The sequence below is a fragment of the Anthonomus grandis genome, chromosome 13, assembly GCF_022605725.1.
Source record: "Anthonomus grandis grandis chromosome 13, icAntGran1.3, whole genome shotgun sequence".
In the NCBI taxonomy this organism is placed as follows: domain Eukaryota; kingdom Metazoa; phylum Arthropoda; class Insecta; order Coleoptera; family Curculionidae; genus Anthonomus; species Anthonomus grandis.
The window spans coordinates 22,575,309-22,594,160 of record NC_065558.1 but is presented as its reverse complement, the minus strand read 5'-3'; positions in this window follow the sequence as shown (position 1 = coordinate 22,594,160).

The following is an 18,852-nucleotide window of genomic DNA, read 5'->3' as shown; positions in this document are numbered from 1 at the left end:
CTGTCAAAATTTCACATTTTTGGTAGTCGAGTGTCTGTTCATGGTCCAAAGGTCAAAAGAATGAAGTTGGTATATTTGTTGGGTATTGCCATGATGTTAAAGGGCTTCAGAATATTTTTTCCTCATAGGAAAAAAGTTGAAATTTACAGAGATGTAATCTTTTTACCAGATCTTTCTATAGATGTCAAAGAAACACCAACCAAGATCCCTACTAGTGAGTTACCCAAGCCCCCTATGTTAGAAGTTCCATATAGTGATGTTGAAGAGGAGCCTCAGGAAAATGGTGGCCAAGAACCTGAAGTAGCTGAATTTGAGCTTGAAAATTTAGATTATGACTCAACCGAGGACTCAATTACTGAAGAGGGAGACAGTGAGGTGCAGCGAGAGGGAGTCAGAGATGGGCAAGGCAGATATAACTTGAGGAGAGTGATTCGTCCACCACAGGGTCTGACTACATACTAGGCGCTGCAGCTTGTATTGTTGAGGGTGAACCTGTGACATATGAGGCAGCCATGGGTGGAAGTGATGCTGCAGAGTGGGCCAGAGCTATAGACGAGGAGATCAAGTCCTTGAAGAAGAACAGTACGTGGCATGTGGTTGAAGACAGTGCTGGCAAAAAGACTATCCAGTGCAGGTGGGTGTTTATAAGTAAAGAAGACGATGCTGGAAATATTGTGAGGTATAAGGCGAGACTTGTTGCTAAGGGTTTTCAACAAACTGAAGGCATGTCTTTAGATAACATTTATAGTCCTGTTGCTAAGTTAAACTCCATAAGAGTGTTTCTAGCTATGTGTAATGAGTATAAAATGCAAATTTTTCAGTTAGATGTTTGCAGTGCTTTCCTTTTTGGGGATATCAATGATGATGTGTTTAAAGAATTACCAAAGGGATTTAAAGATAATGAGAGAAAAATTTGCAAACTTAAAAAGTCTTTATATGGTTTAAAGAGTTCTCTGAAAAATTAGAACTTAAAGTTTCATAATTTTATGTTGGCTTTAAATTTCAAGAGATCTGAATTTGAATACTGTTTATACACTAAAATTACTGAAAAGTCTAAGGTGTTTTTGCTAATATACGTGGATGATCTTTTATTATGGGGAAATGATTTTAATGAAATTGAAAATGTTAAATGCAGGTTAAAAGAGAGTTTTGAAATGAAGGATTTGGGTAGACTTAGTAACTTTTTGGGAATTAAGGTGAATCATGATGTTCTTGAGGACATAATGTTTTAAAATCAAAGTAAATATTAACGAGGCGTTCTTAAAAAGTTTGGTATGCAAGACTGCAAGCCTTGTAAAACACCGATGGACTTGAATTTTAGCCATGATGTTTTAAAAAGAGGTTGTCCTGAGAGTACAGAAATCGAACATAAATGTAGAATGTTAATAGGGTCGATAATGTACGCCATCCTTTGCACAAGACCTGACTTATGTCTTTGTATAAGTGTCTTAAGTAGATATCAATGTTGTGCTTCTTTAGATTTATATCAGTCGCTTAAACGGTAATACGATACATTCAGGGTACTTTAGATTATAGTTTAGTATATAAAAGGAAATCAGTGACTGATAAAAGTGACATCGTTGTTGGGTACGCGGACGCGGATTGGGCCGGTGATAAACTGGACAGAAAATCAACTTCAGGTTATGTCTTTTTGGTGTCTTTTCTTTTTCAATAAACCAGTTTAGTAATTAGTAACAGTCTTTATTTTATGCCCCACGCAAGTCTTACCTATTATTTATTATGTATTACAGGATGTTCATTTAAAAACTTCCCACCACGGATTTATCGAAAACCACTGTTTAAAAAAAAAACGCCGAAATACGTCAAAAGGTTTGTCAAGGAGGACAACTTCCTAACCTAAAATTACTTCACCCACTTTCACCCATTGCAACCCAGGGTCATCCCCTTAAAAATTTTAAATTGCAAGGGGTATCGAGTAATAGCTTGTTAAAAAGGTCTTTCGAAGTCTTTTATTTTGACGTTTGATTTTTTTAAATCGGTCAATTCGTTTTCGAAAAAATTAGAAAAATCTTTGTTTATCTTAATTTATTCAGATAGAAAACAAAAACATGAAAATATCAGTTTTTATTTCAATAAGTGTTCAAAATGTTGCCCGTTTTTGGCCAAACAATGATATAGGCGATGTTCAAATTCCAGACGGACATTTTCAAAAACATGTTGTGGGATATCATGGCAGCTGTCGATGATGCGTTGACGAAGTTCATCCAAACTTTCAGGTTGGAGAGTAAACACAATAGATTTCAAATGGCCCCATAGAAAAAAGTCTAACGGCGTTATATCAGGAGATCTAGCAGGCCATTCTATAGGCCCTCTTCGCCCTATCCATTTATCTGGAAACTCGTCGTCTGAAATATATTTCCAGCAAGACGGCGCTCCTCCTCACTATATTCTTCCCGCTCGGCAATGCTAGACGTAACATAAATATAAAAAAAAAATTGCACTTCTATTATTTTAAGAAGTTCCGTTGTCCAATTGGCTGTATATCCGTTTTCAAATACATTTTTCTTGTTTGGATATTCAAACAATATTGTCTACTTGGTAATATGGCTTTTGCATATATCGGGTGTACCGTTCGGTTCCCACATCCTTTTCAAGAGGAATACGCTTGTAGACAGTCGAAAGTAATGGTTTTTCATGTTTCTTTTTAACATCTATTATAGACTTGATAGTTCAATGTTTCGTAGTATTATAATCTTTAATAAAATTTTCTAAATGATTGACCTTGTTGTATGTTCCATTTAAATGAAATATTATTTTAGGCTTTGACTTTTATTCTAAACCTTGTTCCGACTGAATATGTTTTACACGTCCATATTTCTTTTAAATCTTTCTTATCGCAGTTGCTACTTCCTTTGTCGATTTTGACTTTAACGGTTCAGTCATTAGAAATGTTGAAAAACAATCTATAACCACTAAAATATATCTATATCATTTATTAAATTTTTCTATAGTTTGGTAATCATATCGATTTGATATAGGTCTCGAATTCCCTTTAAAATGGTTTTCCTTCTAATAAAATTACGAGGAGCCGGTTTATGAAGCTTATCAACAATTTTGGCTTTTACACTTTTACTATAATCAACCATAATGGGTGAGAATTCTAATTGTAACGATACATAAAATTTAAAACATATAAATTTATTACTTTATTTTTTTTAGCTAAGATGTTATGTCATTTATAACACATATGACGCTACTCATCCATACAAATCACTAATATTTATCCTTTATCTACATAATTTAAAACAAAAACACACGTACGCAAAGGCAAGATAACGCCTTCATTATAAATTCATAAAATTAAGTTTTATCAGTTACGCTAAATTAGACATTGTTGACAGATTTATTCATTTCGCATTTCCCTTAATTCTACGAAAATACTCTAGAGACATCTTATAGCTTTTTCCCTAAATTTAAGGATTTCAATCCCACAAAATGGCATTTTAAAACCATCAGGCGGATTTAAAAGCCTAAAAATCAATTTCTGCAACATCAGAGGCCTAAACACCAATATTAATGCAGTACACCAACACCTGCAATTAAATAAGCCTCACATTCTGGCATTGGCAGAAACAAAGGTGAAACCTTCAACAACAAATGTTCATCTCATTTATCCTGGATACGATCTACACACCCGATTTCGACTAAACTTTGGATTGGCAGTATTTGTCAAGAGCGATTTGAGTTGCCAGCGGGAGGAAACGCTTGAACCTGCGGACTTCGACGTTATGTGGTTCAAAATAATAGCCAGTGGAGCCACGAAATTTATCTGTTGTATCTACAGACCACCAAGCGACACCCAATATAGGCGGCTCTTTTTGAACCTGGTTGATTGCATTAACCAACTGCAAATTGACTACCCAAGCGCAGAAATCATCGTCATGGGTGATTTTAACGTTCACAATATCAACTGGCTGCGCTTCTGCAACAAGAACGACGATGAGGGACGAGAAGCTGAGCTATTTGCCACCATATGCGGGAATACGCAGCTTGTGGAGGAACCTGCCAGAATCCCCGACCGAGATGGCGAGTTCGCGGGTCTCCTAGATCTGGTCTTGGCTTCAGACCCTGACTCGTACGCTGTATCAGTACAGGCTCCCCTAGGAACGTCAGACCACAAATTGATAATAGTCTCTTGCCAGTTGGATGTTAAAACGCAGGATCCTCCGATGCCGCGGAAGGTATGGCACTATAAATCAGCAGAGTGGAACCATCTTCGGGAATTTTATCGCTCATTCCCTTGGAAAGAAGTCTGCTTTAGAACCAATAACATCTCAGAATGTGCAAACCAAATTACAGAGATGATCTTGGCAGGAATGGAAGGTTATATCAATTTTTTTACTAAAAGCAGATCAAACAACAAGCAATGGTTTAACCTGAATTGCAAAAAGGCAGTAAAGACTAAAAACGCAGCATATCGCAAATGGCGTCAACATCCTTCCACCGAAAATTGGAGGAACTTTTTAACCTCCAGAAATAGCTGCAAGCGAATTATTGATGAATGCAAAGAGAATCACAACAACAGGATCAAAAACAAACTGCTAAACTGCCCAAATGGATCTTTCTGGTCGGTATCGAAAGCCGTTAGTCAAGGATTTGCTAAGTCGGCCTTGCCACACCTAACAGCAGATGATGGTTCTATCGCGGTAACAGCAAGGGAAAAAGCCAACTTACTGGGTAAACTCTTCGCGTCCAATTCTACTCTGCACTCGCAAGGCAAAACACCGCCATATTTACCAAGAGTGAATTCATCGATGGGAGAAATTTCGTTTCCCCAACGAATTATAAATAAAATTCTTAAACGCGTAGACACCAACAAAGCTTCTGGACCCGATGGAATTCCAGCCCTAGTACTAAAACGTTGTGCAGACGAATTGACTCCTCCCTTATGTAGACTGTTCACGGCATCGCATAAGCAGGGCTCATTTCCAACAAGCTGGAAAACTGCTCAAGTGCAAGCTGTACCCAAAAAGGGAAAGAAGACGATGCCGTCCAATTACCGCCCGATTGCACTAGTTCCAGTAATATCGAAGATTATGGAGAAAGCAGTCAACCAACAACTGTTAAGATATCTGGAATCATCTGGACTAATCAGCGATCATCAATACGGCTTCCGAAAGCTTAGATTCACCGGCGATCTTCTGCCTTACGTCACACACTTGTGGACGGAGGCCATGGAGAAGCACGGCGAGTCCTGCTCAGTCGCTCTTGACATTTCCAAGGCATTTGACAGAGTGTGGCATGAGGGACTACTAACCAAGCTCACCTCAATCGGCATACAAAACTCATTATTGAATTGGATCAAAAGTTTTCTTGAACAACGAACAATCCAAGTAGCCGTCGATGGACACCTCTCCGACAAATTTAACATTAACGCTGGAGTCCCTCAAGGATGCATTCTATCCCCCACCCTTGTCTTGATATATATCAACGATTTGCTAGGAACCACTGTCAATCCAATCTACAGCTTTGCGGACGATAGCACACTTATTTCCACATTTAAGTCCGCCAAACCAACGACAGCCGCAACTTCTCAGAATCTTAGGCAGCAACAAGTAGCTTCAACCAACAACGATATTACAGCAATCTTGGAGTGGGGCGATAACAATCTGGTCAATTTTAACGCTAAAAATAAACGCAGGCTGCAGTATTTATGATGAAGACTAACCTTGGTGGCCCGGAGCTGGTTATGGCAGGGAAAACATTGCCAATGAAATCATATTTACATCTTCTAGGAGTCGAAGTCACCAACAGTGTGTCCTGGCATGACCACGTTGCAGAGACCAGAACTGACAAATAGTCTAAATAGTCTGGAGCACAGGAGAAAGGTGGCTGATCTCTGTTTATTCTACCGTTATTATCACGGTAAGTGCTCCTCTGAGCTGGCAGGCCTGATCCCACCCAGGGCTGTTCCGGCAAGAAAGACGCGTCTAGCAGTTGCGGCTCATCAACATCGAGTCCACCTGCCTACCCCAAGGACATCGCTGTATCGGGACTCATTCATCTGGAGAACATCTTCTTTGTGGAACGGGCTTCCACCTCACATATTTTCCGACGCATACAACCTGCAGCGATTCAAGATAAATACCCACAAATATCTTCGCGCAAGCACCACTCCAAGAGTGACATAGGACTTTCCTCTTGTGCTTGTGTTTACCATAAAAAAAAAAAACATCACATCTCTTCATTTGCATATCAACAATCCACATTTCCACACGTTTACATTTTTATCTTACCGCCAAAATTCTGACAAATCAAAGCGCTACACACCTCCTCCGCACCCCACTCCCCCCCCCCATCAAACTCATTCCGTATTCCTAACTCTTATCAGGTACGCTCGCTAATCAGTCATTGTTGCCAGATTTATTCATTTCACATTTCCCCTAATTCTAGGAAAATACTCTACAGTGCTTTCAGTTCAAAACGATCCATCCTTAATAACTTTCTTAAGTTCTGTCAATCACCTCCTCACCTCCAGCTAACCCACTTTAATATGTCAAATGGGAAACCCCATCGTGTGATACATCATAGTAAGCGCGTAAAATTCTCTATTCAACGGTACCAAAAAAAATGAAATCGGTAAATGTGTAAGCAAATAGTTAGCGAAAATGTCTAGAAATAATGAATATTTTATTTACGCCAAACTTTGGTATTTTAAATAATACTTTTAGTGTGGTACCTACATCATTTTAAAATTCTTACATTTTTTATAAAAGATCATCAAAAAAAATACAAGCAATTTAGAAGTTAAAATGTGTGGTAACAAACAGTACATTTAGTTCAAGCAAATTATTTATTTTTTTAAGTAAAGAATGTGTACCGTTATTTGCGAGAAAAAAGAGTGTCTTCAAATTTTTTGCAAAAATCTTTGCAGTCTTATAACTTTGTATGTGTATTAATTTCACTTATATTTTTTGCGAAACCTACCTAATAGGTACAAAAAAACACTGCAATACCTTACATTTTTAAGGCGTTTAAAAAGCAGGCGATTTATTATTATTAAAACTGTCAGTTTGACGCGTGCAATTTAGTGCACGTGAGTTAATAAAATGGTGTATACGCTAGCCGAAAGAATAGAAATAATTTTCCTTTATGGAGCTGAAGATCGGTGTACTCGTAGAACCGCGAGAGCATTTAATGAAAGGTATCAAGATAAAAACGTGAGCCATAAATACGTATTAGAATTGATACGAAAATTTGAAGAGACGGGATCGATTTGCAATAAGAAAAAATATGAAAATAGAGTTGTCGATGAAGCATGCCAAGTTCAAGTACTAGGACAATTTGCTATGGATCCAACTTTGTCTATACCAAAGGCCGCAAAACTAACAAATATTTCCACTGGTTCCGTACATAAAATTAAAAAAAAAAAAGTTCTTTCCTTATAAAATTCATATTCTTCATGAACTCGGAGAAGATGATTTTGATAGGAGAATTCAATTTTATGAAGTGATGTGCCAGCGAATTGACGACTTTCTCGACTTGACGAATCGACCTTTTTTTTAAATGGCCTGGTAAACATAACTGTAGATACGGGGATAATGAAAATGTTTTTCGGGAAGGCCATACCCAATATCCCCAAAAAATTAATGTTTGGGCAGGAATTTATGGAAATGAAATAAACGGGCCATTTTTTTTGGAAGAAAATTTGATTGGCGAAATTTATTTAAACCTTTTAGAAAATGCAATATACCCTTCCATCATCCAATATATGGAAAATCAAGTACATCAACATGGTGCTATATTATTGAATAAAAATAATAATCATTTTCAGCAGGATGGAGCTCTCGCGCACTACACTTTGGTAATTCGAGAGTGGCTTTATGAAAATTTTCGAGAAAAGTGGATTGGCAGACGTGGTGCAATGGAATGGCCTGCGCGGTCTCCGGACCTCACCCCACTAGACTTTTTTCCTTGGGGCTACTTAAAAAGCAAAGTTTATAAAACCCCACCTGAGAGTATTGAGAATTTAAAAAATAGAATATTTCAAGAATGCAGAGAAATTAGCGGGCAGACCCTTGCCAATATTTGTAAGGAGTTTGAAAATAGGATTTTTTATTGTCTTGCTAATAACGGCGCGCATTTTGAACATTTAATAAAATAAATTTGTTAAACTAATTAAATTTGTTTTTCTACCCTACCGATTTACACTTTAATTGCTTCTTGGTCAATCAATTTTATTTTTTTTTTTACAACCATTGATAGCATAATGAATGCCCTTTAAAATAATGTATCACACCATGGGGTAGCCATTTGACATACCAAAGTTTGGCGTAAATAAAATATTCATTATTTCTAGACATTTTCGCTAACTATTTGCTTACACATTTACCGATTTAATTTTTTTTTGGTACCGTTGAATAGAGAATTTTAAGCTTTTTACTATGATGTATCACACGATGGGGGTTCCCATTTGACATATTAAAGTGAGGTTAGCTGGAGGTGAGGAGGTGATTAACAGAACTTAGTAAATGCATAATTAAAAGTCCCCCTGTATATCTAATTTGACGTGTTTTTTTTTTCTTTTTTTTTTTTTAAGGAAGGTATTAAGGGTGGATCGTTTTGAAATGAAAGCACTGTATAAATATCTTCTATCTTTTTTCCCCTATCTTTTTCCCCCACAAGGGGCATCACTGGCCCCTTTTCGATGCACTGGTATAAGTCAAAATTTTAACTTAGCTAAGCTAGCTTATAAGAGCTTCCTAACGTTATTCCTCTCAACATAATGGATTCGTTCGCTGGAATAGTGCTATAAGTCAAGGCACCACGCTGTTTCGATGTCGCGCCAGGTCCTATTAAACTCGCTTTTTCTTGTTTAGTCAGGTTTTTTTAGTGTTATGGTACGTAGTGTGTAGATCAGTTACTGTAGCTAAGAAAAAAGATATGATAGAACTTCTTCAGTGGATTCCCCCGATTCAGCATCAGTTCTTCCTGGACTTACTGGCAGAAGAAGATGCTATTGACAGTAGTCCATTATCCGATTCTGATGAAGATTAATTTGTTTAATAACTTGTTCTTACTCTCCTTACTGTAAAATTAATATGTAAGATAAGTAGTAGTAATGTTTTGCTCTTCAAGCTTTATATTTTTTGAACACTTTTATCAGTAATAAGATATCATAGTAAACATACTACAGGTATTATTTTTCTTTGGTATATCAGTTTTGTGAAATTTGGTTAACTTTTACGAGGAAAAGTGATATAACTCTCCAAGTTATACCACTTTTCCGCTATATTTTTAAAAAAAACTTACTGGAAGAATGACATTGGGCGGCAAAAATGTAATTAATAGGCGCAATCAGTAAAAATGTTTACCATATGAAATTTTAGTACAGGGTTATTATAAATATGTCCAAAAAAGTAAAGAATATGTTACTGTGATTTTTTAATTCATCCAGATGCAAAATATTAATTTTCTAAATTTCTACTTTAAGGGAGTTAGACCACTTTTCCGCTGAACGGCTCATATGTGTTAGTAAATAGCTAAAAATTTCGTTTTTTGAAAACTTGTGTAAGTTTAGCAACAGAGAATTGGTACATATTTTTATAAACGGAATACGTTCTTGGCTCTAAGCACATGTTAAACTTAAACAAAGTTGTTGTATACTGATTCTTGTCTTTCAATGTTCTAATAAGGGCACAATGGAACTGCCTAATTTTGGAAGATGAACATGAAGTCAAAGAGGAATGAAGCCAAACTGTTGTGCCTAAATATCGGATTTCGGAGTTGCTAGAGGAACTCCATGCCATGTATCAGACATCTTGGAGTAACAAAGATCCTGGGAAAAGTGAGGGAAAGATTTTACTGGGTCAATGGCAAGGCAAACGTAAGGGACTGGCACAGGAAATATTTTGATGCGTCAGTACAACATGGGAAGTCCCTTTAAAAGTATTGTTATTGACGTTGCCGGTTTGTTTCTCAAATCAGAAGCAAGGAATAAGTATATCGTGGTTGTGAGGACAACTTCAGCAGATAGGTTCATGTATACCCTCTAACAAATCAGGAAGCCTCCACTGTCACCAACGCTTTATTAAAAGAATAGATCTGCTGATTTGGTGTACTTTTGGAGCTACAATCGCATCAAGGATGGAATTTTGAATCCAGCTTATTCCAGAACATCTGTAAGATGCTTGGAATCAAGAATACGAGGCCCAATGCATTATATCCGCAGTCAGATGGTATGGTGGAACGAATAAATAGAAATAATCGATTAATCGGCATTTGGCCAAAGTAGTCTCTAGCCACCCAAGAGAGTAGGATAGGTTTCTACATTTGTTCCTGATGGCCTATCGATCGGTCATCCATGCAAGCACTGGACAATCTCCTGCTCGATTAGTGATGGAAAGAGAGGTCAATCTCCCATGCAATCTGAAGGAAGACTACGTGAGTGAGCTGCGTAGAAGAATGGATGTCATTCATAGTCAAGTACACATTTCCATTGAAGATGTCAGGGATTGGATGAAGGACGATGTCAACGAGACGAAACAAAGACCAGAGGTACAACAACGAAGGAATGGGTCTATCACCGAAGCTTTAAACCTCGTGGGATGGGCCATACAAAATGCTGGAAGGCATCAACAATATTTACAGAATACAAGAGCCGCCCAGGAGTAAAGCTCGACTAGTACTCGACACTACAACCGACTTGCTCTTTAAAAACCACGAAGACGCTGAGTTGCGACAAATCCAACCAGTCAGATTTGACATTCTATGAACTTATAACCCATCATTTTAATGGACAAAAAAGACGGTACGGCGTGATCTGTAAAGTGCAGCAAGATCTGCTTACTGCTCCAGCTGAGTAGGCTCTGGCACATTATCTGTCTAAGGATTTACAAATGTCTGGAGAAATAGGTGGGGTTTTTCGTAAGACTCTTTCTGTTTTCTAAAGGAGGAGTTGCTTGCCTAAGACGGCATGCGGGATCGATAATCAAGACTAAAAGATAAGTCTTAGCATGCTAGAAGTGGTTTTGGGTCTATAGGCGTGAAAGTTCTGGTGTGCTGTTATACTTCTCAACGTTGCCCTTTGGAGAAAAGTATTGATTGTTATTTCTACAAGACGTCCAGTTGTAAGGGGGAACCTTCTGCCGATATCGACATCCACCTTCTTTGGAATCATTTGACGACGGCGGATGAAATAAGCTTAGCGAGGACGCAGTGTAACGATGTTGGCAATACCGTGAATATATCAGCTTTTTGCCTTAATTACGGAATCATCGCTGTAACGCAAGCACACCGCACGACTTCTCTGGAGACGCGTGGACGCTTAACGAATCTTCGGATATCATCTTCAGACGACTGGTCTGCCAGTTAAAATAGTAGATCTAACTGACCGTGTTAAGAAGTGACAAGTAGACTATTTTTGTACATCAAGTGTTTTTTTCACATCTAACGAATGGAGAAAAACGATAGAATGTTTTCGCAATTTTTAAACAAGAATTTTTAATTTTTTGTAAAGCTTATTTATTCTTTTTGACCCAAAACAGGCGAGAATACACTTGCATAAGAAAGGTGATACAGCATAAAAGAATTCATATAATAGAACCCTAGTCGCAATCCAACACACCTCTATGCATATATAGTATGTCCAAGACTCAAATATGAATAGGAAAGGAAGTGTTAAAAATTTGAATCTTTTAAAGAAATCCTGGCAGTGGATTCTACTGTTTAGCCCAAGCTACTGAGTAACGAACAGTTATTTTTTGAAGCTTGAAATTACACTCAAATTGAGTACCGCAACACGTACTCCAGAAAAGAAGGGCATAACGGAGATGCGATTCAAGAACATATAATACACGGTTCTAGTAGTGGCCAAATTGAGCTCCTTAGAAACTGATCTTAGCGCAAAACAGGCAGAGCTTATTTTTTTGATAAAGCGTCAATATGCAAGTCCCATTTTAAGAAGTTATCTACAACAATCCCCAAGAATTTTACTGAATGAACGACGTCAATAGTGGTTTTATTTAGTGTAAAAGATTATAACGTATCTTATTATGCGATTAGAATCGCACCAACATTTTATGGCCATTAAGTCAATAGAAACGATTCTATGGAGTGTTGTATTATCCATATTGTTCCAAGTGAAACTGGTATCGTCCGCAAAGAGACATATTCTTCGCTGAAGTAGGGATGTTGCTAGATGTGGGAGCCCTATTTGTTAAATCATTAAAAATAGACCACGTTTTTTTGGCAAGATTGCCGGATTTAACCGACCTCCTTTTATGATAAATGTCCTTATAAAAGGAAAGGATTTAAACACTAAACTACATAATGTTTTTATAAAGGTAAAGAATTCGGTATCAACATCTCCAGAGACAACTTTCCAGTCAATTGTCAGACATAGGTTGTTGAAATTTAGAAAATTTTTATTAGAAAAAATACGGCTTAATTTGTGCCAAAAATTTTTGCTTGTGTTTGACGACAATATGAAGTTTGTCAATACTGCTTCATGATCAAAGAAACCTGAACTTAAGACAGTAATGTCAACGAGTTTTGGATCGAAAGATGAAACTACATAATCAATGGTCTTGGAGCTAGTTTTACAAATTCTAGTTGGTGAATGATATGCATGACTATACCAAATCAGTTTAAAATCGACTGGAGAGATTCTTAAGAGGCACATACACTGGAGAAGTCAATGTTAATGATTGCCATATAAAATTAATTTGCTTTTTAAGCATGTCTATCATGGGGAACTTGGAAAAGAAAAGAGATACGAAGATTGTTAACTTCGAGAAATATTGCGCATTTTTAAGCCTAATAATATGCCATTTAGAAAGTTTTAAAATTCCGAGTAGTTTCCGAAATTATATGTTTAAAAAAACCGAAATTTACCGATTTATTTTTTATGCTATTTAAAGAGATGAAAAGATAACGTTATTAAAAGAGAGGAAAAACAAAAGTTCCATTTTGTAATAGAAAAAAAAGCTGCAGCAACAAAACGCAAGAACAAAGTTCAAAAACGCCATGTGTCAATAATATGTCAATAAAATTATTTTTACATTTTCTCAGCGGCAGCATTACACCTCCTATTACACCAAAACATTCGGAATTTAATAAAAACCCATTATTTGCAATTTAAATATTGCAGAGTCATTTTGTGATGTATTGTGTGTAGATATACTCTTTTTACGCGCCTTATAAAAAATAAAGTTTATGATGGTTTCTCCTAAATGAAGCGTCGTACAGAAAATCTCTCAACACTATTTTGTAGAGATTAAAAAGTACTCACGAGAAAAAGTATATCGTTTTACAATATATCTTGAAATAACGCCAGAACAAAATCAAAACGAAATCGGCAAATTTCGGTTTTTTAGGAATTTATCCGGAACTACTCGAAATTTTAAAACTTTCTAAACGGCATATTGTTAGGCTTGAAAATGCGCAACTTTCCTCTAATTTAACCATCTTGACCCTTTGACTAAACCATCTAAAAATTAACCTTAAGGTGATGTGGGTGTAGACCTTTGCACACATGCCAAACCATCAACAAACAACCAACATCGTAGCGCTCGGAATAATTAATAACTAATTAAATAATAACTAATTAAAATTATAGTAGTAACTAATTAAAATAATAGAATAAAAAACAACACGAAGTAATTAACTACTACCTAACAGATCTGTTTTGATTAATAATTGCAGACTACTGCGCGATCGAACCATTTATCGTTACATCATTATCGAGCATGACCACAGGAAAGCAACCCAACAATCCTAACATATTGCTTCCATTTCATATAGTTTGTTTGTTTTTAAGTTAGAGTTAGGGTTTTTCCTATGCCGTACGCTCCAGGCCGTGAAACAAAAATTCAGATCTTGATAAGTTTAGTGTTTAGTATCGTAATAGGTAATAGTAATCACGTGTCGTGAGCAATTAGGTCTTTGGTGTTGTATCATGTAGAGATGGGTTCTTATTTAATGATCTGTTATTTTTTAACTGTTATTCCTCAACAACATTACGCAACTGTTGTCGCTCGTCTAAAATAACAGGTATAAAATAACTATAGAAGTTTTGAGAGATGCAACCGTTTTTAACCTTGTAAACATGGTTGTAGCATAGCAAAAACTGAATGGGAGTACATGCAGTTCGTAATGAAATTACGTTCCGCGCATGCAGCCGACCCGGGTTTAATCCCTAAACTTTTTAATAATTTTCTCGATAATTTTTAAATCCGATGGTGAACTTAAAGTTATTAAAATTGAAATAACAGGTATAAAATAACTATAGAAGTTGAGATATGCAACCGTTTTTAACCTTGTAAACATGGTTGTAGCATAGCAAAAACTGAATGGGAGTACATGCAGTTCGTAATGAAATTACGTTCTGCTTCATGCAGCCGACCCGGGTTCAATCCCTAAACTTTTTAATAATTTTCTCGATAATTTTGAAATCCGATGGTGAACTTAAAGTTTTTAATTAAAGTTTTTAAATAAAGTTTTTAATTAAATTTGAAATAAAAAGCATAGTTGAAAAATTGTAACCAACTTTAATAACCTGTAAATTAAGGAGCAATTGGTTACACAAAATAAAAAACATAAACTCAAAAAACATTTTACATATAAGAAAAAATAATATCTAACAAAAAATATAGAAACTTGAACTCAAAATATAAAAATAATCGGTATAAATTCGTATTAATCAGTCAGGATTACACTAATCGTCATTTTGATTAATGAACATAATGTTTTTTATCTTTGTACTTGATATTCTATTTCGGCGATCGCTTATAATTTGCCCCGTTTTAGAAAACATTCTTTCCCAAGGTACAGACGTGGCTACTGTACCAAATTTTAATTTTATTAGTTCACTTAGGAAGGGGTAGTTATATAACTATTGTTTTTCCACCACTTTAACGGATTTTCGGTACGTTCTAATAATGGCTCCTTTAAATATCTTTGAATTTCAATAATGGCACGTGCTTGTGACGAATGACTCGGACTTATATTTGCAGCTTTCTTGTCAAATGAATTCCAAATTGAAAACGGTTGTTGTGTTTCCGAAACCTGTTGCCTTTTTTCTTCCAAAGTGATGTTTTTTTCTTGATTTTTTTGCTCTATTAATGCGGTAATTGCATTTGTTGTGATCTTTTTTGCTTGGTCTCCAATTGACTCGCTACTGATTCCAATATTTTTATATCTCGAATCCAAAAACGTACTTAACAGAAGAGTGGAACTATTTTCCTAAATCGAGTATCGATGCCCTCAAGAAGCTTGTACAAAACACCTTTTGTCATATCAGAAAACTGACGTTTTCTAAGATCTTTGTACAAATCATATAATCCATTAGAAACCATGATAACGGATGAAAGCGTTACTTGTTTTTCTGTGCTTATAAACACGGTCGTTGATTCAAAGGGTGAAAGTATTTGAATGAGTTCATCAATATACTCGAACTCCTGATTTGTGAGCATTGGCCAGTTTTCTTTTCCTAAAGCAGCTAATGTAGTTCTCACTTCTTCTTTAAGTTCCAGGAATCGTTGAAGCATATAAAATACAGAATTCCAACGAGTCACTACAGATTGGATCAAATTTTTCGGTGTTTTGCCATTTTGTTTTTGATAGGCATCCAACTTACACTTCGCAACTGCACTTCTTTTGAAGTGTGAAACAATATTAGAAACTTTAGCAACAAGCGGATCGACAAGTTTTAATGTATGAACAATTAAGTTTATTGTATGTGCTAAACAACCTAAATGTTTCCATTTCAATTCATCACTTATTGCCTTTTTAATATTAGCCGCCTTATCCGATATGACTAGTAAAATTTTACTTTTGATTTTCCATTCATTAGCGATCCGTTTGAGGTCCGTCGCGAGATTTTTGCTTGTATGGCTCTCACTACAAGGCCCAACCTCTAATAATACTGACTTTACTTCAAAATTTGCGTCAATAAAATGTGATGTTACGGCTATAAAGCCATCATTATTAGAGGACGTCCAACAATCGGTGGTAATTGTTACTGCCTGGGCTGTTTTAAGTTTTTCTTGTGCCTTAATTAACATTTCTTCGAAGTTCGCTGGAAGTAATGTATTCGATAGAGTTTTTCTACTGGGAAGACAATACGATGGATTTAGGGCATTACAAAACTCTTTAAAAACTGCATCTTCAACTATCGAAAAAGGTTTAAAGTACTTGATTATTAATTTTAGGAGTATATCATCAATGCTTTTTTTTTTGCGAAAAACCTATCTTTTTTGGGACGGAAAGCACAGCTTGTCTAAACTTTTTTGTATGCTTTTCATTTATATTAGTGTTGACTGATGATGCAACAGATAAAATAGATGAGGCAGGTGAATCAGGGCGTGTTGAAGTAGTTGATGCGGTGGATGAATGAACGGGTGCTGATGACGTGGATGAAATAGAGGCAAAAGCGGTAGATACCGTTGATTGTAAATTACTACTGGATGAATATAAAGGAGAATTATTTGAAGTTGTTGTAGAACCATTTTCCACTAACTTTATTGACGGATGTTTTCTTTGAAGATGTTGCCTCAAATTACTTATAGATGATTTGTAAGATAACACTTGATGACAATAGTTACATCGGGTAACAATTTCATCCTTTGGTGTAAAAAAATTCCAGATGATTGATTTTTTCCCCTTTAAAAGGTTTTTTGCCTCACTTGACCTGAAAGACAAAAAAGCTAATTTTGAATTTTGTCCACAAAAATAAATGAACTAGTTGCTAGAATTCTTGCAATCATTGCAAATCATTTTCCTACAGCCCACAGAATCGTTAATAAATAGCGGAAAAAAATTGCTCTTTATGTTCTATATTCCATGGTCGAATTCAAGAGCAGGGAAATTAAAGTCTTTTAAAAATTTGTTTTTAATTTCTCTGGTACAGGCGTTAATTATTAGAAAACATTAATTTTCTTATACTATCTCTTACCTTTCCATTTATTACATGTAAGATATCTAATTGTTCTTAAATTGGACAAGTTTCTAATAATTGGTTCAAACAAATTATTTACTATACTCATACTAACACTCAAAAAGTTTACTATTACGAAATTTAACTAGTTTTTAGCTTTAGATCTCACAGCCCATATACACAATTCGTGTTTTGTTTTGACTAGTTTGACGTTTGCCGGGGAATTACCGCGGTGGGACCCATTGATGAGGTTATGTGCGAAAACAATGATTTTAGATTTTATTGCTAAATAACGCTATTAAAATGGAGGTTTTTATTGAAAACCAGAACTTTTAAACTTTGTAAGTTCTAAATGTAATTTTCTTAACTAAAAGAGGTATTAAAACAAAATTATGGGGCATTATATTCAAAAAGTATAGTATACATAACAAGTAAATATCAAAATAACAATAATAACAGAAACCTGTTATTTTAAACTGTTGTGAAAAAATAACAATAACAGTTGCAACTGTTATAAAAAAATAACAGTTTTGCCCATCTCTATAAGTATCCTACAGCACTATTTTTCCACTGTGCAAATCATATATTAAATCTTGTAATCAATAACATCAATGAAGTAAGAAATTCCGCTGGGACGACAAAGGATATTATAAACTTTTTTAGAGAAAGCATATTGCGACGAAACAAAATACCAAATATTCCTGTTTTTTGTGAAACACGTTGGGCAGCAAAATACAAAAGTATAAGGATATTTTCTGAGAAATTTATTACGATTGTACAAGCTCTAGAAGAACTTTCCATTGCTGCACCAAATTCAAGAACAAAAACTAAAGCATATCAGCTTTATACGACTGCGACAACTTCAACATACATTATTACGCTCTTAGTAATTGCTTCCTACTCTACCAAACTCGAACCAGTGTGCAATAAATTACAAAATGTAAATATAAATACAAAAGAAGTTCTTGACCATATTAATAAATTGATGACCGTGTTTCAATTTCATCGAGATAATTCCTTGATAGAGTTCGCCATAATTTTTGAAAGAGCTCAAAAAATCTGCCAGGAGCTGCATGTTGAGCTTAAGCGTCCTCGAATCATAGCAAGACAAATCTATCGATCAAACCAACCATCTGAAAAAGTAGAAGAGTTTTTTAGAATTTCTATTTTCACTCCATATTTAGACTCGGTTATTTCGTCTCTTAAAACTCGATTTTCCGCTACACATAAAAAATTATTTTCCCTAATGCAGCTACATCCCAAAAATATGAGAAAGCTCGATAAAGCCTCGTTTTTACAAGTAGCGGGAGATATACAGAATTTTTTGGGGCCTTTTTACAGAATTTTGTTGCCGAGGCTACTACGTGGTACCAGATGTTTAAGACAGCCGAACAAGGAACTAAGTCGGGAGAACGATGGGGAACGCGAGACTAAGCGGTCTTTGCTTGATGAACGTTCATCGAAAGAGGAAGATATTGAGTTTATTGACAAGGTTTTAAACGTCTTTGGACAACAACCTCTGCGCCTTAGATTCTTATTTAAACTATTATAGGCTATCGTTTTTGTGTTATAATAAAATTTTAATTTTTGCTTGTGTTACGTCTTATTGCAAACGCAAACAAATAATAATTGACATTCTCTTGAAGTCCAGGGGGGTGCAAGTGCACCCCCCTCCCGGCGCCCACATCTTTTTCCAAAGTTGATAAAAGATCATCCATAATAGGGTGAATGCGCCTATTCTCGACCAGTTAACGTAAATCTCACCTTTCATAAATGATAAAAAAAGTTAATTTAAGTATGCTGACATTTAGTTTCTAAAAATATTTGATTTATATTTATTAAAACTAGCTAGAAAATATTAATTATATTTATCGTTTCAAGAAATATTATTGACAAGGCAAAATGTAAAAAAACTACCTTTTTCCAATTTTCGACCAAAGGTGACATATTGTCGA